The following is a 21,129-nucleotide window of genomic DNA, read 5'->3' on the forward strand; positions in this document are numbered from 1 at the left end:
ATGACATTCATATGATATTCATCACAATATAAAGTCATCATGCAAAGTCAATTATATAACACAAAGAATCAGAACAACACTTAGTCAATTTTAAGCACAAATCAAGCAGATTCGATAGTCATGAAAACTTGAAATTCTGTAACCAAATAAGCTTGAGTTTTCATACCAAAGTCTTAAATAAAGCATGCAAGGTTTATCAAGTTGAAAATCTCAAATTTTGAAAGTACCAAATAGCAGACTTGGTATAATGCCAAGAACAGATTCGGTATCTTCAAAAATCACATATTATCACAAAAACATGCATATTCAGTCTTATATCATGCAAAAACATAGTCACAATCAATTAACAACACAAACAAATCATAAAAACATGTTAATGACTTGAACAGACTCGGTACTATAGCAAGAACACACTCGGTATGTACAGAATCTATCAAATACTCAATTAAACATGTAATCAGACTTCAATTGATAGATTAACTAATTTAACATGGATTTGACAAGATTTCTTATTAATCAACCAAATCAGATGAATTTAATCAAAGAATTAAGAAATACGACTTAGATTCGGTATAAGCAACATTTTTCAAAATTAATTGTCACAATCATGTTATTTGCTTGATTTTCTAGTTTATATATATTCAATTATCTCATATCTACAATATGTGATACTTAAATTCAATTAAAACAAGAATATACCAAAGATTTGAAGATACAGAGAGACGGATTCGGTAGATTAGGCAGACTCGGTAGTTTAGATCAGATTCGGTATGCAATTAGGTAAAAGTAAAAGAAAGTTTGACTTTGACCCTGCAATTTATAGATACCGAATGTTTTGAAGACATGGGCTTTACCGAATGGGCCTTAAGTACCGAATGCAGTCCATTTTCATTTATACACATTGCACTTCAAACTTTGACAAATCTTGATCAAAAATCATTCAAGATTATCAAACTTTTAATAGAAAACATTTCTGAGACAATTATAGAAAATTTTGAACTTACCGAATATGCACTGTTGGTTGTCAGATTCGGTATAATGCTAAAATTAGCATTTATTCGTTAAAATTCAAACCTTTTTGGATTTTATCTTTTCTAATTTTTATGAATTTTATCAAAACAAGATTTTACTTAGAAAATTTTAAACTATGTACAAAGTACAAATCTTCAGTGATACCAATTGTTAAAATGGGTTGCATACTGAGATGTATACAAGTCTTAGTGAATTATTTCAGATAAAAACAAGAAATTTTTAAAATTCACTATATAAAAACAGTTTTCTTTTCATTTTCTCCCGTTTTCTCCCCCTCAAAATGTGATATACAAGAAAGTAAATCACCATTTTGATATATTCCCAAGAAAATGAGTTAACTCCCCCTTGAAATATGATATCAATGAGTTACCTCCCCCTTTCGTAACCATTGAAATTTAATCCTAGAAAGTTAACAGAATTCTAAAAGTAAGGCTTCCCCTTGAAAGATGTTATCTAAAGCAAAAGAAGTAGTTGCTCTCCCTAGAATGTATCTACTCCCCCTAAACACAAGATCCTAAGTATAAGTCCCAACAGATCTAAGGAATGTCAAGCACTATACTCTACCATGCCAATTTCTTTGATCAAGAACTTTAGCCTAAGTTCATCTAAGGGCTTAGTGAACATGTCAGCTAATTGCACTTTGGTAGGCACAAAGTATAACTCTACATCCCCTTTTTCTACATGGTCCTTAATGAAATGATAACGAATATCAATGTGTTTAGTCTTAGAATGCTGGACCGGGTTGCTCGTAATTGCTATAGCACTTTGTGAATCACAGTAAATTGGGGTCTTAGAAATCTTAAAGCCATAGTCCAAAAGTTGAGTTTGCATCCACAAAACTTGTGAACAACAGTGAGCTGCAACAATGTACTCAGACTAAGCTGTTAATAAAGACACACAGTTCTGCTTTTTGGATGACCAACCAACTAGCCTATTCCCCAACATCTGAATTGATCCAGATGTGCTTTTTCTATCAACATGGCAACCGCCATGATTCGCATCAGTATAAGCAGTGAGATTGAAATCGGATCCATGAGGATACCAGATCCCAAGGTTAGGTGTACCTTTAAGGTACTGAAAAATCCTAACAACCGCTTTGGAGTGAGATTTCTTAGGGTTGGACTGAAAGCGGACACAGGCAGTTACAGCAAGTGTAATGTCTGGTCGACTTGCAGTCAGATACATTAAAGAACCAACCATGCTTCGATAAAGCATTACTTCAAAGGATTCCCCATTAGCATCAGTATCCAGTAGAGTCCTCATTGGGGTTGTCATTGGTTCTAAATCAGTCATTTTAAAACGTTTTAGCATATCATTGATATACTTTGTTTGACTAATAAAAATCCCATTTGGTAATTATTTTACATGTAACCCTAAGAAGAAATTTAACTGGTCATGCATGCTCATTTCGAATTTGTTGGCCATAAGGTCACCAAATTCTTTGCATAAGGCCGGAGATGTGGAACCAAAAATAATATCATCAATATAAATTTGAACCAAGAGAATGTGACCGTGGTTTTTACGGATGAATAGTGTTGTATCAATCGTTCCACGAGAGAAGCCATTGTCCAGCAAATACTTTGTTAAGGTCTCGTACCATGCACGCGGTGCTTGCTTCAGACCATATAAAGCTTTCTCCAAGTAGTAGACGTGGTTTGGATGAATGGGATCGACAAAGCCTTCTGGTTGATCAACATAAACTTCCTCTTGAAGATGACCGTTCAGAAAAGCAGTTTGACATCTATTTAAAACACCGTGAACTTCATATGAGAAGCAAATGCAAGGAAAAGACGAATATTCTCAATCCTAGCAACCGGAGCAAACGTTTCTTCATAATCAATACCCTCTTGTTGTCGATATCCCTTGGCCATAAGACGGGCCTTGTTTCAAACCACAATTCCATCAGAATCCTTCTTGTTCTTAAAAATCCACTTAACCCCTATTGGTCGTTGACCCGTTGGTCTTGGAACTAATCACCATGCTTTCAAACGATCAAATTGACTGATCTCTTCTTGCATTGCTACTACCCAGTTTGGATCTAGTAAAGCTTAAGCAACCATTGTTGGTTCAATCTTACTAAGAAAGGCAGTGTATAAACACATATTCTGAGTCACCCTTCGAGTTGAGATTGGAGCAGATGCATCACCAATGATAAGATCAATTGGATGACTTTTAGTCCATCGGTTGTTATGTGGAAGAGGTTGTACATCAGTGGTATCTGTTGGAACATCAACCGTTGTTGACGTTGAGCCTTAATCCATTTGATCTGATGTAACACCATCTAATGGATTCAATTGAGTATCTGGAGAAACAACTGGAGTTGTATCAACTGATGAATCTTGAATTGGTTCAAGATTATCTGTATCTGGAGGAGGAAGGGAGGATGAAGGAGAAACGGGTGAATCAGTTGGTGTTGTATCTTCATCGAAAAGACTTGATTGAATCTCCACAGTAGTTGACTGTGATGGTGTAAATGGTACGGTTTGAACATTTGTATTCTGTTGAGGAGCATAAAGACTATCAAACAAGATATCCAGTTCCTCTGTTGTTACCGTAGGAACACCCTTCTTCAAGAAAATTGAGTTTTGCGCTGAAGAAGTAATAGCCATGTTAAGATCGGGTTTTGAACTGAGTTCTTCAAAAGCCATTCCCAATAATTCATCGAACCTTACATTAATGCTTTCCTTGATCGTCTTTGTCCGTTTGTGATAAACGCGATAGGCAACTTTGTTTGAAGAATAACCAAGAAATATGGCCTGATCGCCATGTGGATCAAACTTTCTGAGGATGTCAAAATCGTTAAGCACATAGCATATACAACCAAAGACACGAAAATATTTGACATTCGGGCATCTACCATATAGTAACTCATAAGGAGTTTTATCAAAACGTTTATTAATGATGCAGCGATTTTGGGTATAACATGCAGTAGAAATGGCTTCCCCCTACATTTTCGAAGGTAGTTTGGAGTAAGCAAGCATCGTTGGAGCTACTTTGCACAACGTACGATTACGTTGTTCGACGACTCTATTCTGTTGAGGGGTTCGTGTAGCAGAGAACTGATGTTCAATGCCTTGGGCTTTCAAATAACTATCAAGCAGGTCATTCTTAAATTCCGTCCCATTATCAGTTCGAATACTCTTAACATGTTTGTTAAAAGAGCGTTGAGTCTTTTTAATGAACTCAATGATAATGGCGGGGGTTTCTAACTTTGTTCGTAGAAGAAAAATCCATGTAAATCGGGTATAATCATCAACAATGACAAGCACATGTTTCCAGCCACCAAGACTAGAAATCCTCATAGGTCCACATAAGTTCATATGCAATAATTGCAAGGACGATGAAGTACTAGGGTGTTGCTTAAGTGGATGATTAGTCCGTTTCAGCTTACCCATTGCACATGATGGATACACATGATGCTTATCATATTGAAAGCTTGGAATACCATCAACTAAGTCTTTAGAGACGAGTCGATTAATACCCTTGTAATTTAGGTGAGACATCCGGTGATGCCATAACCATGAATTTTCCTTTGTTGAACGAGTGACCAAACACATAGTTCCATGTGATGGTGCATCGTTGAGGTCAATAGTATAAAGTGAAGTACAACGTTTACCAACAAGGAGATCGTTTCCATCGGTGGATTGCACCGAGCATTGACGACGTTCAAACAAAACTTTGAGATCTCCGTCATAAAATTGGCTGACACTAAATAAACTGCACCCCAAATCCTCAACATATGAGACCCGTTTGATCGTTATGTCATTTTTCACAAAATCTCCATAACCCGTTATTGCTGCAATCTCATTATTTCCAAAAGTAACCGTTCCTAGGAATTTGTCAACAAAATTGACAAGCAAGGATTTATCGCTTGTCATGTGTCGAGAGAAACTAGAGTTGATATACCAAACACAGACGTCGAAACCCTGTAAACGTTAATTTCCTAGAGTTTAGGTACCCAAAGTTTCTGGGGTCCTTTACGATTAGTACCAACAATAAACTTTGGATCAACAATGAGATAATCACGTAAAGCATCATGCAATTTAGACAATAAAGCATCATTTAAAACCACATTACATGAAGCATCATATGCAATATCAAGTTTTACATCCTTATCAGAAGTCTTAACACACAACTTATTCCAAGTAGATGTTTTGTTCACAGACGAAAATCGAAAAACATGAGATGATTTACTAGGTCGACTAGCAGATTTCTTTGGTTTAGTTGCTACTTTCTTAGTCGTGGACTTAGGAACCCATACAGACTTGTAAGTTAAATTTAGATTATAACCTGTGACACGAAAAACACTTCTGTTAGTTAGACGTCCAAACTTTTCAGTTGACACATGAGATGATTGAATTTGCAAAATTTCCAATTTGATTTTACGTTCCTTTGCATCATACTCACTCAAATCAGGTTTTAGACTCTTGTGTTGTGTTGACTTGACTGATTTTTGTAAAAGACTTTCCTTTGATTGATTTGACATTGGAATCATAGGAATCTTTTCAGTTAACACAGAACCATTTTGAGAATGAACTTTCTTGACAACAAATTGTGTTGAAGGTGCAACTTTTGAAACACGTTTACCAAATTGAGAACGTAATGGGTTTTTAAGAATAGTAATGGGTTTTGCATCCGTAGATGTTTTTGTTCCCTTCCCCTTCTTATAAATGCCACCAACACATTCAGACACATTGGTTTCAATAGTAGATGATTGCTTAAGTGTGTTAGCCTGTTTCAGTTGAATTATTTTTTGTTTTAAGCTCTTAATTTCAAGATATAATTCCTCTGCAGAAACAAGCACTTCACCTTCCGTAAAATCATAAGTACATTTTTTCTTAGGAAGTGGAGGCAATTTATCACACAAAGCAAGCATTTGTTCTAATGATTGACACTTAAGTTCAAATCAACATTTTCCTTTTCAACTATACCTAATATACGTTTCAAGTTTCGTACAACAGGTATGTTTTCATAAAATTCATTAATTGTTGTGTCAAAGTCTATCATGTTTTCAACATTTGGTTCATCTTGAGGATCTACTTTCACATCTAAATTAGGTTGACCTAGGGATTCTGTCTCAAAGAAGATAGTTAGTTCATGTGCTAGGTCTTCACGGAAAACATTATCAGAACATGCAGGCAAAGCTGGTAGAATTGATTTCACATCAAAAGTTGGTTCATCAAACACCTCATCTATGGCAATAATGCTAGAACTAGGTTTGTTAAACACTTCATTCTTAAGCATTAAAATATATTTCTCTAGGATGAGTGTTGGGATATAAACCAGTCTATGCTTAGGCACATAATTTTCATGTTGCATATTCTTTTCAGTTTCAACAAATTCTTTCAAGAAATCAGGATTTGATTTACCCATTTTAGCATTGATTTTCTCATACATTAAGCTAATTTGATGGTATTTCCTAGATTTACGATTAACAATAATATCATCAAAATCAGTATCAGAAGCATGCACAAAATGATATGGTAAACCAGCTTGAAAGTAATCAGAATGATATAATCCTGGAATCTTTTTGGAAGCATGTTCTAAGATCTTAGGATCTTCATAACCCAACCCCCACTTATCACCATGAATTGTTTTTGGTCTATTCATGAAAATTGTTTGTTTTGAAAGTTCCATATTCACGATAGCTTTAGATTGATCTGTTCGATAGAGTTTTTCCTCATATCGAGCAAGTTGTGCTTTCATTTGAAAAGTCTCTTTTAACAATGAAGAGATTTCAGAGTCCTTTTCAATGATGGTGTTTTCCAGTTGAATAATTTTCTTGTTTAGCTTTGAAAGTGTAGGTTCATGTTGAGTTTTCAAATCAGAAAGATCGTTTTCTAGAAATTGAACTTTTTCTGCAAGTCGTTCCGATTTTAGACGATAATCTGTCCTTTCGACCTTAATCGGATGAACTAATTTTTTAAGATCTTCCAACTCAGTTTCCGATGGAGCTGAGTTGGACAGTCAATCTTTGCAATTCCGATTGTAATTTAGATGAAGATGGTTTGGTCTCAAAAAGTTTGATTTTATCTTTTAAAACCTTGTTTTCAGATTTAAAACCTTTGACTTCTTTTGACATTGAGACCAAATTCTTCATCATGTCATTTTACACTTAAATAAAATCAGGTGGAATTTCAGATGATTGTACCTCATCATCATCAGATGCTGAGTTAGAATTCTCCATTGCTTCCGTAGCTTTGATGAGCTTAGTCACCTTGCAAACATTTGCATGTTCAACCTCTGAATCTGAATCGTCAGTCCAGTTAAACCAAGTATCATCAACCGGTTTCAGCTCTCCCTCAGTTTCTACAATCTTAGCCATCAACATTTTCTTCTTGTAGTAAGCTGAATCCTTCTTCTTAGGCATCTTGCACACACGAGAGTAATGACCATCTTTGTCATAATTGAAACAGATTGAATCATCCTTCTTGGAATCATCAACATGTTGTTGTTGTTTTGATTGATCAGCTTTCTTGTAGTACGAGGAAGATGATAAATTCTTGCGTTGATTGCTTGATTTGCCTTTGAATTTGTATTTGTTCAAGACTTTTGTGAACATGGCTGCCATCTTGACTAATTCAAGGTGAGAATCATCAACATCAGACAGATTCAATTCTTTAGAATCAGTTGAATCTTCAACAAGCACTTTCTTAGACAAGCTTTTGGAAGTCGTAAATGATTTTCTCTTCTTTTTGGCAATGAGAGCAAGAGGATCACTTGGAGATGACTCTTTCCTTCCTTCTTGAAGTTTAGACACTTCAGGTTGGTAATGCATAAGAACTCTAACAAGCTCATGAATAGTCAACTTGTCAATCTCTTTGGTTGATCGAACAATGGTTCCATAAGGAAGCCAATCAACATTGAGCTTTTTGAGAAATTTCATGTTGACTTTAGCATTTACTTTTATGATCTTGCACCTTTTCAACTCATTGAGAACACCATTGAAACGACGGTAGGTATCCTTGAGTGGTTCATCAGGTTCCTGCTTGAAATCTTCATAAAATCCCAGAGCCTTATTTAGTTTAGTAACATATGACATGTCATAACCTTCTTGCTGTCGTTTGATCTCATCCCATATATCTTTTGCTATTGTGTTGCTATCAACATTTTCAAACAACTCATAAGGGATAGCTTACATAACAATGTTCTTTGCCTCTATGTCACCCTGAGCTCTCTCACATTTATCACCAGAAAGTTCATAGATTGGAATTGGCATACCAGTATCCGGATGATAATCTATAACTGGACCATCTCTCAGAGAAGCCCATATGTACTTTGCTTTATCACCTTTGTAGTCTATGTACTGAGTGATACGGTGAAGCCACTGAGTGTACTTGCCATCAAACAACACTGGAGGACGGGAATCTGATCCAATGATCAAAGTATCTTGAGTAGACATCTTGAAAATGAGGTAGATTTGGTAAAGATTCGGTATTACTGAAATCTAAGATGAAAAATCACAACAATCTAACACAAATGTCAGATTCGGTAACTGATTTGGTACTGTAGTAGATTCGGTACAGATTCTGTACTGTAGCAGATTTGGTAAACCAGATTCTGTATCAGAAACTGATCAGAAATACAAGTAACACACCCAGATTCGGTATAGATTCAGTAACCACAAGATTTATAACCTGAGAACACTAAAACCAATGAATTAAGTGATACCGAGATCCTGATTTGGTATCTGACTCGGTAGTCAGATTCTGTATGAATTTGAATTCAAACACAATTCAATTCCTTTGAATTAGATTCTGTAACCTTGCTGCACAAGGAAACAAGTTAGTATCACATAAAATATCAAAGATACCTAATGTATAGGATACCGAATGTCAACTGTAGCAGTTGACAATACCGAGTCTAAGTATGAAAACTTAGAATTCAAATGAATCCTTTCTCAAATCACACCAATTAGCTACGTATGATCAAACCGAATGTGATAGAATCACAAACTCACCACAATCTGCAACACTGAATGGGAATTAATAGCTTTAAAGCATATTCGGTATGGCAGTTACGATACCGAATGTGTATCAAATCTTCAAAACTTGAAGAATTGATGAAATTAAACCGTCATAAATGTGATTAAACACCTCACGATCACAACTAAAGCCTCAAATCTTTACTTAACTATAGAATCAAGCTGTAATTGATGAATACCGAGAGTTTTAGCCACGAACTCTAAAAATCAACTTGATTCTCCATAATTGATGTTAAAAAGCTGTAATGATGATTAAAACTCTTTCTAATCAACCTAATACACCTTCGCTGAACTTATCACAGGATTCTGAACGTCAGATTATCAGATTCGATTATACCGAATCTGATTCAAAATACCGAAAGTGTTCAGATTCTGTAATCTTCAATCTCTGGATCGATCTAGTAATGTAATATCACTCCCTGGAAGCTCTGATACCAAATGAAAGGTCGGATCATGTTGAGATTAGAAGAAAAGACAAGTTAGAATGAGATTCGGTAAGTGTGAAGGAGATTCGGTATTAGAGAGAATTAACAAGATTTACATTCCACAGCTTCTAGAACTCAGTTACAATGCAATGGCTATCTAATTAGGACTACTTAGGTTCCTTATATAGCCCTCTTCTAAGGAACCATCAATTAAGCTTATTTCACATTAACACTATACAACTTCGGGGTCCTAACATCATGGATAGTTAAAAACCAAAAACCATTATGAAATCATTGAGATATAGTCCCATCAAGTTGACATAAGATTTTGTTAAAGTCATAAATTGGTCTAAAACCTTATCTCTAAAGACAAGGTTAATGAAGATCTGAAGGTTATTCCTTTTGAGAATAAGTACTTTTATATGTCCTAAGACTTCTGTAAAAATCTTGAGTCAAATAAATATGATTTGCTATTTTTAAACTCACCTAGGAACTTATAATGTAAAACTAAACTGTTTTACACACTTGTAAAAGAGTGAAATTTTGACCAACTTCTATTTTGAGTTTAGAGACTAAATTTACATAGTTAGAAACTTTACTCAAAGAGCTTTCCAGAGATAGTAATCTCACCTTAATTGGATGTCCAAATTAATAGAAACACCTAAACTAATATTATGGTAAAACTAGTCAAAACAATCAACACTTAAAACTATGAATTATGTAATCTTTGAAACCGAGAATCGAAGTGGACATGTAAGATCACTTGAGAACTAATCTTAGACTTAAACTAAATACTTTATTAGATAGTATGACATCTGACCTCATAATATTCATTAGGTCTCAAGCCGGATTACAGTAAACTATCTAAACCACACTTTCCGAGTATTGCATCAATTGTGAGTCTCATAGCCCCACTTTTTACTCCTTTCTATAACTATTTTATACTTGGGGTGAGAATACATGCTCGTTTTACTATTTTACATTATGGACACAAGTACTTAAACTTACTTATTTGCATGAGTTTCAACCACAAAAGCCCTTAGCCCGATTGCGAGTAATTACTGGATTGTAAGTGCGAATCATATGGATAGATCTATCGGGTTTGACAACAACACCCAAACAGATAACGGGTGCTTATTACTTCGTAACAATACACTTGGTTGAGTGTACACTTTTATAGGGTACTGATATGTATATTTGTATACACATGTGTTAAGCTTCACATATCGAGTGCTCATGACTTATAAACTTTTTGTGAACTGTTTATACTTTAACTAAATCTGGTGATCCACTTTATATTACTTTATCTTTTGTGATAAACCTATGAACTCACCAACCGTTGTGTTGACGCTTTAGCATGTTTATTCTCAGGTACTTATTGCTTCTGCTAGAATTTTGCTGTTGCTTAGAGGTCAATACCAAGCACTGGAACTAGAGTTAACATCCGCGTCAATGTCCATTTTTGGTGGAGTGTTACATTCTCCATAGCAGTTCACCTTGGGGAGCTCCAGTTCTTTTTGTGAAAAAGAAAGATGGTACCATGCGAATGTTTATTGATTATCGTGTATTGAACAAGGTTAATATCAAGAATAGGTATCCCTTACCTAGGATTGATGACGTCTTCGACCAATTGCAGGGAGCTAGTTTCTTTTCTAAGATTGATCGCCGTTCTGGTTATCATCAACTGAAAGTTAAAAAAGAAGACATACCTAAGACTGCCTTTCGCACTAGGTATGGTCATTAGGAGTTTGTGATCATGCTATTCGGTTTGACGAATGCTTCAGCTGCTTTCATGGATCTCATGAATCGAGTTTGCCGACCTATGCTCGATAAATCAGTAATCGTGTTCATTGATGATATTCTTATATATTCTAAAAGTGAAGATGAGCATGTAGTACATTTGAGACAATCCTTAGAAATGTTACGACAAGAACAATTATTTCCCAAATTTTCTAAATATGAATTTTGGTAACGTGAAGTCCAATTTCTAGGACACGTAATCAATGTTGATGGTATTATGGTTGATCCTTCCAAGGTAGAACCTGTCCTTAATTGGAATTTTGGTTATGTGAGTTTTCTTGGATTAGCCCGGTATTATCGATGTTTTATCCAATATTTTTCTAAATTTGCCACTCCTTTGACCAAATTGACTCGTGAAAATGTGCAGTGGAAGTGGGAGGATAAGCAAGAAAAAGCATTTAATTACTTGAAACAATAGTTAGGTCAGGCACTGATTCTCATTTTACCTGAGGGTAACTAGGATATGGTGGTATATTGGGATGCCTCTAAAAGAGGATTGAGATATGTATTGATGCTGCGAGGAAAGGTTATTGCGTACGCCTCTAGGCAGTTAAAGCAACATGAGAAGAAATATCCTACCCATGATCTTGAATTAGCAGGCTTAGTTTTTGCTTTAAAGATCTGGAGACATTACCTATATGGTGTAAAATGTACCATTTACACCGATCATAAGAACCTTACTTCTTTGACCAACGAGATTTAAATAATCGGTAGAGAAGATGGTTGGATCTTGTGAAAGATTATGACTATGATATACTTTACTACCCTGGTAAAGCTAATGTTGTTGCAGATGCGTTGATCCGGAAGGAATCCGTTATTTTCTTAAAGTTAAATCATAGAGAATGACAATAACTCCTAAGTTGTTTGATCATGTTAGAGACGCTCAAAAGCATGCTTTATGTAGTGACCCGAACTTTTTCATGTTTATATACATTAAATGAAATTGATATTTACATGATTAAATATTTCCAACATGTTAAGTAATCAAACTTGTTAAGACTTGATTAATTGAAATGAGTTTATGTAGTCAATATATCACCCAAGTTGACCGGCGATTCACGAACATTTAAACTTGTAACAACTACATGATGATATATATGGATATATATATATATATATATATATATATATATATATATATATATATATATATATAGTTAACATGAGAATTATCATAGGTAAGTATCACACTAAGTATATTAACAATGAGTTATATACATAAAAATGAGACTACTGAATTAAGAAACTCGAAACGATATATATAACGATTATCGTTATAACAACGTCTTACTAAATATATGTGAATCATATTAAGATATTGATATACTATGTTTAACATGATAAAATGATAATTAAATATATCATTAAGTGTGTTAACAATTAACTACATATGTAAAACAAGACTACTAACTTAAGAGTTTCGAAACAAGTTATATATGTAACGATTATCGTTGTAACGACGTTTTAATATATATATATATAATGTATTAAGATATAATCATACACCATGTTATCATGATAATATGATAATTTAACATCTCATTAGATATAATAAACAATGGGTTAACTACATTAAATGAGATCGTTAACTTAAAAGTTTCAAGACAACACTTACATGTAACGACTAACGGTGACTTAACGACTCAGTAAAAATGTATATACATGTAGTGTATTAAGTTATATTAATACACTTTTGAAAGACTTCAAGACATATATCAAAACACTCATACTTAACAAAAATGCTTACAATTACATTCTCATTCATTTTCATCAACAATTCTACTCATATTCATTCAGTCTTCGTACTCGTATTATACCCAGCTTCTAGACGTACTTACTATGGGTATATACCAATAGGAACTAGCATGGGATTCCACACTTGATTATGTCATGCATGACTAATCAAGTTTAACCTCTACCATGAACTAGTCAACTAACAAGAACTCCTTTTAACCCCACTCACCACTCACCATTCACTTCATTTCATTTCCATTTTCCTTTCTAATTCTCTCTCAACACACACATACACCTATGAATGAATTTTTCCAGTAACCAAATCATCATTTTCATCAAAAAATACTTCAAGAATCAAGCTATAATCATCATAGGAAGAACACTTCAAGAACACTTCGAAAATCCTTTCAAGTTTGCAAGTATACTTCCAAGCTTTCTACTCCATTCCAAGTAGTCATCTAAGATCAAGAAACCTTTGTTATTTACAGTAGGTTATCTTTCTTATTCAAGGTAAAACTCATATCCAAACTTTGATTCAATTTCTATAACTATAACTATCTTAATTCGAGTAGAAATCTTACTTGAACTTGTTTTCGTGTCATGATTCTACTTCAAGAACTTTCAAGCCATCCAAGAATCCTTTGAAGCTAGATCATTTCTTGTCACTTCCAGTAGGTTTACCTACTAAACTTGAGGTACTAATGATGTTCATAACATCATTCGATTCATATATATATAACTATCTTATTCGAAGATTTAAACTTGTAATCACTAGAACATAGTTTAGTTAATTCTAAACTTGTTCGCAAACAAAGTTAATCCTTCTAAATTAACTTTTAAAATCAACTAAACACATGTTCTATATCTATATGATATGCTAACTTATTGATTTAAAACCTGGAAACACGAAGAACACCGTAAAACCGGACATACGTCGTCGTAGCGAAACCGGGGGCTGTTTTGGTTTGGATAATTAAAAACTATGATAAACTTTGATTTAAAAGCTATACTTATGGGAAAATGATTTTTCTTATGAACATGAAACTATATCCAAAAATCATGGTTAAACTCAAAGTGGAAGTATGTTTTTCAAAATGGTCATCAAGACGTCGTTCTTTCGACTGAAATGACTACCTCTACAAAAATGACTTGTAACTTGTATTTCCGACTATAAACTTATACTTTTTCTGTTTAGTTTCATAAATTTCAGTTCATTATGAAACCATAGCAACTTGAATCACTCAAAACGGATTTAAAACGAAGAAGTTATGGGTAAAACAAGATTGGATAATTTTGCTTGTTGTAGCTACGTGAAATTTGTAACAAATCTATACAAATCATAACTTAACTAACTTATATTGTATTACACATGTATTCTAACATATATTATGTAATCTTAGGATACCATAGACACGTATACAATGTTTTGACATATCATATCGGCCCATCTATATAATATATTTCGGAACAACCATAGACACTCTATATGCAGTAATGCTTGAGTTAGCTATACAGGGTTGAGGTTGATTCCAAAATAATATATATACTTTGAGTTGTGATCTAGCCTGAGACTTATATACCCTGGGTTGTGGATTGATTTGAGATAATATATATTGATTTATTTCTGTACATCTAACTGTGGACAACTAGTTGTAGATTACTAACGTTGGACTATTAACTTAACAAACTTAAATCATTAAAATGTAATAAAAATGTTGTGAATATATTCCGATCATACTTTGATATATATGTACATATTTGTTATAGGTTCGTGAATCGACCAGTGGCCAAATCTTATTTTCCAACAGAGTGAAAATACGTGAAAGTGAGTTATAGTCCCACTTTTGAAATCTATTATTTTTGGGATGAGAATACATGCAATTTTATAAATGTTTTACAAAATAGACACAATTGATCGAAATTACATTCTATGTTGAATTATCGAACCGAATATGCCCCTTTTTAGCTTGGTAGCCTAAGAATTGGTGTTTATGATAATTGCCACCAATTGACGCGAATCCTAAAGATAGATCTATTTGGCCCAACAAGCCTCATCCGAGTTACGAATGCTTTAGTACTTTGATTTATCATATCCGATGTGAGTCCCGAAATGATGGGGATATTTGATAATGCTAAAAATGAACATATATTTCATAAGCATTATCCCTCAAGAAAGACAAGCTTTTGGTTGCAATTGTTCTATTTACAAGTAATATTCGTTTAAATAATAAAAGGTGAAGACAAAAGAAAGATTCGACGAATTGAAGATGCAAACGACCAAAAAGCTCAAAAGTACAAAGTACAATCAAAGTGGTTCATGAAAGGACCCGTCCTAATCCATCCAGACAAAGTCCATATCGATTATAAATGATTCACAACAGTTGATTACATCGCGAGGTTCTTGACCTCTATATGATACATTTTACAAACATTGCATTCGTTTTTGAAAATACAATCTTTCGTTACATCGAAAGTTGACAACATGCAAACCATTTCATAATATATCTTACTATAATTGACTTAATAATAATCTTGATGAACTCAACGACTCGAATGCAACGTCTTTTGAAATATGTCATGAATGACTCCAAGTAATATTTCTAAGATGAGCAAATGCACAGCGGAAGATTTCTTGCATACCTGAGAATAAACATGCTTTCAAGTGTCAACCAAAAGGTTGGTGAGTTCATTAGTTTAGCATAAATAATCATTTCATAATTTTAATAGACCACAAGATTTCATATTTCCATTTCTCGTAAACATACGTCCCATGCATAGAGACAAAAATATCATTCATATGGATTGAACACCTGGTAACCGACATTCACAATATGCATATAAGAATATCCCCATCATTCCGGGATCCTCCTTCGGACATGATATAAATTTCGAAGTACTAAAGCATCCGGTACTTTGGATGGGGCTTGTTGGGCCCGATAGATCTATCTTTAGAGTTCGCGTCAATTAGGGTGTCTGTTCCCTAATTCTTAGATTACCAGACTATATAAAAAGGGCATATTCGATTAGATAATCCAACCATAGAATGTAGTTTCGATTACTTGTGTCTATCTCGTAAAGCATTTATAAAAGCAGCGCATGTATTCTCAGTCCCAAAAATATAATAAAAAGGGAGTAATGAAAACTCACCTAATGTATTTTGTAGTAAAAATACATATGACTATATTGAACAATGCAGGGTTGACCTCGGATTCACGAACCCTTTGAAAAGCCCTTTCTAAAAAAATTGGCAGCTACAAGAATTGAACTCGTGACCTCTCGCTACCCGTCACACGCACCTAACCATCAAGCTAGCGCATGCTATTCTGATTTAGTAAGCTGCCCGATTATATTTAACCCGTTAAAATCCCAATTCAAAGTCTGGCCCAACCTTTAAACACTCGAAGCCCAAGTTTAATCTAAGAGCCCACGTTGTTAAATAAATAAAGAAAAAAAACGCAGCAGCTACTCGAACCCAGGACCACTCCTTCAAACACAACACTCCTAACCATCAAACCATTTATGATTTTCTGTTTATTTATACCCCAAAATATTTATAATAGTTTTCTTTTTCTGCTCATATTCTCCTTCCTTCCCTTTATAATCCAATCGACCAGAGTAAACATATTAAACCAATTGGAGAATTTGAAATGGGATTTATATTGAAACCGAAGCATCAAGTATATGTTACTTCCATTTATTAATCGCGAAAACTCAGAAAAAAGAAAAAAATGTCGCTGTGCCGCTGATGAAAAGGAAGAAAAAAAAATTTGATTTCCTTTTTACTAACGTATTAGATGATGTTTATAACACGAAATATTTTTCAAATTAACCTTAGAAACTTTTGGAAACGTCAATTTAACTCAACTCGAAACAGAAAAATCGAATTTGGCTCAAGAACACAAGTTGACTTTTTTTTCTCTCTTAAACTTTGACTTTCAAATTCGTGTTTGATTTGAAGAATTGGAAACTGAGATTGTTCACACACATTCACGACCTGTTTTAAAACAATTCTGTATTTATAGATTTTGATATAAAACCTGAATTTGAATTTTGGCTAAGATAATGAAGGACAGAGGTTTTTCAAATGGGTTTTCTCCAATTTCTTCTTTCTCTTTCATTTTGCAGTACGTACATGATAAAGTGTAGCTAAGTACATGATTTAATAGTAATATGGGATTGTAATTGATATGTGATATGGACATGAATCGCTTTTCAGACAAGTGGTACCAATTTTCAACAATCGAATAAAAGAAAAAAAAGAATAAAACAAATATAACATTCCAAATCTGTTATATGTCCTTGTTGTACTAATATGTATAATTAAATATTATTAAGTAATAAATAGATTAATACTAATAATACTAAATAGTAGTATTTATATTAATAATACCATATAATAGTAGAAAATACTAATAATAATTAATAGTACTGATTTCCAATACATATATATATATATATATATATATATATATATATATATATATATATATATATATATATATATATACACGCACACATATCTATTTACATTTAGTTGTTCGTGAATCTTCGGGAATGGTCGAAGGTCAATTGAATGTATGACAACAGTTCAAAAACTTTGAGACTCAACATTACAGACTTTGCTTATCGTATCGAAATCAAATAAGATTCAGGTTTAAATTTGGTCGAAAATTCCCGGGTCATCACAGTACCTACCCGTTAAAGAAATTTGAGTGAGGTGGTCATGGCTAACAATAAAAATATTTTCATGAAAAATATGAGTTGATGAATGGAGTTTTATCATTATTGACTAATATAGATAAAATGATTCGATTAGGTGAAGCGTACGAATGAAGCTGTCACAACAGATTGAGATAGAGATTTAACTTTTGACGTAGTCACGGTGGAAATTAGAAAATAAAGTGCGTCTTATCTTTTGACGTTGTTTTGATTGAATTTAGAAAAAATAAGGCGTGTCTTAACTTTTGACGTAGAGGGTTGAATTTAGAAAATAAGGTGCGTCTTAACTTTCGACGTTATCTTGGTTGAATTCCGGAATTCAAGGGATTTAGAGAAAATCTTCTAAATCTAAAATATTTGATTCTTCGGCGAATAAGAAAATTAAGATTCTCTAATTAAATGCGGAGATTTGCCTTGATTTTTCTATCAGATATTTCACTATAAATTAACTTCTTCCATTCCGTTACTTTTACCATTCCTATACTAAATTCCCAAATTCAAATGTTTATGAAAATGCTAAATCCAGTTCTGATCCTTGTCCTTATTCTTACTATCACAACTATCATTCTCCTTTTCCAACTTTCACCAGAGGAATCTGCTTACTTCTACTTTGCCCTAGGGGTTATAGTGCTTTTAATCCTCCCGTGTCTTTATGTTGCTATAAACATTGATATACACGGTTTGTAATTTATGTATTGTTATCGGGCTTTATATCTCCCCTTATATTTCGAAGTTGTTCTTCTGTTTTCCATAGTCATTGTTATCCCCAGTTAATACTCCCTTCTATTTGTTGCGATTTATACTCCAAATTTTGTTTTGGAGCTTTGTCGCTTCGTTTCTTCTTCTTGCGATTAGGCATCTCTTGTAATGGTCCAGAATTCGCAGATATAAGTTTTAGAATGAATATTGTTAATGTTCAAAGAAGGGAATGGTAATGGCACGATCTTGATTTGTTAAATTACCAGAATATCCTGGAAAAGACCGAATCATCAAGAAATATTTTCTTGATATTTTAGAGGTTTAAATAGAAACAAGAGTCGTGTAACATGGCACATGATAACGTTGGAGTCTGTGAATCATCATGTTTCATTAGAAACTGAGCATGACTTACTGTAATATATAATCACGTTGATCAAGTGTCATTATATTATACTAACTCATGCATCAGTTCCCAACATTACTTCAATAACATTCATATTTTAATCTCGAACGTTTACAGAATATAGAAACTAACAGTTTCTATATGATGTAACACTGATAGCACGAAGAGATTATTGATTTCAGATAAGAATAATTATAAAAATATCTTCAGAATTATGGAGGATATTTATAATGATAGATACGATGATATCTTGGAATTTCTAATATCGAAGGATGATGAAGAAGATTTATCCGTAAGGGTTTAGATTCTGAAGCACAGTGTTGGCTAAAGATTTCATCAGATTTAGAATCATCAGGATTTTTAATGTACAAGTTTAGTCCTTGTGATTTGTTCAGAGACTCCTTCATGGTTAGCTATATCCGTTTTCCAGTTCCAACGTTTCTGAGCTTTTCCAACATACTATTCTTTATCATCAAAATTCCAACAACTAAAGTCGTTTACGGTTGCCTACAGTTTCTGCTGCTCCATTCAGCTTTTTCAACATTCAGAGTATCGATTCGTAAACTGGGTGCCTTTTCAAAATGTCAGAATGGAAGATCATAGTTCTAAGAGATAAATGTTATATGGATACATATAACTATCGATGTAGATATGCTATGAGTTTTCAAGGTACTGATTTCTGATTCTCGGTTATTAGTATGGCAGTTCTAGTTACAAGATGCGGATGAGTATATGATAGGGTTTCAATGAATAAATATAATAATTTATCAGAGGGATTTAAGCCAAGAAGCAACGAGGTTACTGGTACATCTGCTGGTAATATGGTGGAATATAAAAGGTTCCCCATAACAATAAAAGAGCACGCATATATATCGAGGTTATAATAAAGTTAATCCAACTAAAAAGTCGAAGTTGACTTGCTGGAGCTGTGACAAAATTGGCTAATTTGGAAGGAGATTGCAAATTTATTTTCGGTAATAACAACGCCAAAGGAGATAGCACAGATACATATTAAACGTTTACTCAGTTTATGAGAGTTTTCAGGTGCATAACTATATGCATCAATCTTTTCTTCCGTAGATGTAGTGCGGTTGGTTCATCTTCTTGATTGAGGTGTTTTTAAGAATCATGAACGGTTTGAACGCAAATTGGGATCGTCAAGATACAAATGAGGTTTAAGATGAAATCAAGTGGCAAACTTGAAGAAATGTTTAGTTTCATATGTTATAATCAATATTTTAATTCATTTTAATTGTCTAATGTTATTAGTCCACAGTCGATAGTCCACAGTTGACAGTCCAATAATTCATATATATAGTTTATTAATACGTGTCGTGACCCGTATACGTCTCAGACTCGATCACAACTCAAACTATATATATTATTGTAGAATCAACCTCAACCCTGTATAGAGAACTCGATCATTACTGCATATAGAGTGTCTATGGTGATTCCAAATAATATATATAGATGCGTCGATATGATATGTCAAAACCTTGTATACGTGTCCCGATATTTAAAGTGCGTAAAATAAATAACAGAAATTAAATAACGATAAATAAAGTGCGTAAAATAAATAACAGAAATTTAATAACAATAAATAAAATTGCGAGAATTAAATTGCGATAAAATAAATTGCGATAATTAAATTGCGATAAATAAAATGTAATACGGAATTAACAGTTAGCTAGGATTTTGTTAGCGTGGATTCTTAACAAAATTTCATATTGTTAATTAGTCTGTTTCTAATCAATTTTTATTGTGTCCATTTTTTTTATTTATTATTTTTATTTATTATTTTTTTTTTATTTTTGCCACTTGTTGGATTCTGATAAGTCAAAATCCTAATATGAAATTGAATTTGAATGAAAATAGTTATTCTTTGGTGAACGGATACGTATATCGGTGGATGTAAGTAGGATAGTATATGACTGTTGAAACAGATTCGAAGAACGTACAATGTAACTTATTAATGTGGAATCTAAATATTCCTCGGGTATTACCTACCTGTTAAAATATTTTCATCATTAACAGTTTGTACAATAAAAATTTTAATTACAATCTTTATGAAAACATATATACATATATATTTTCTTCAGACGTAATCATGGATTTAATGAGTTAATATGATATTAAACTCATTTGCTTTTCGGTTGGAACTAGAATAAATAATCTCTAAAACTTTAGAGATTACATATTCGTCATGTCGAACGAAGATAAATGAGGTAGAACGATACGTAGAACGAAGATCATTCTCAAAGTACAGATGATAATATTGAAGTATGGATTGTTGATGGTACTGGTGCTGTTATTGATGGTACTGTTGGTGCAGG

Source organism: Rutidosis leptorrhynchoides, chromosome 7 (genome assembly GCF_046630445.1).
Source record: "Rutidosis leptorrhynchoides isolate AG116_Rl617_1_P2 chromosome 7, CSIRO_AGI_Rlap_v1, whole genome shotgun sequence".
Taxonomy (NCBI): Eukaryota; Viridiplantae; Streptophyta; class Magnoliopsida; order Asterales; family Asteraceae; genus Rutidosis; species Rutidosis leptorrhynchoides.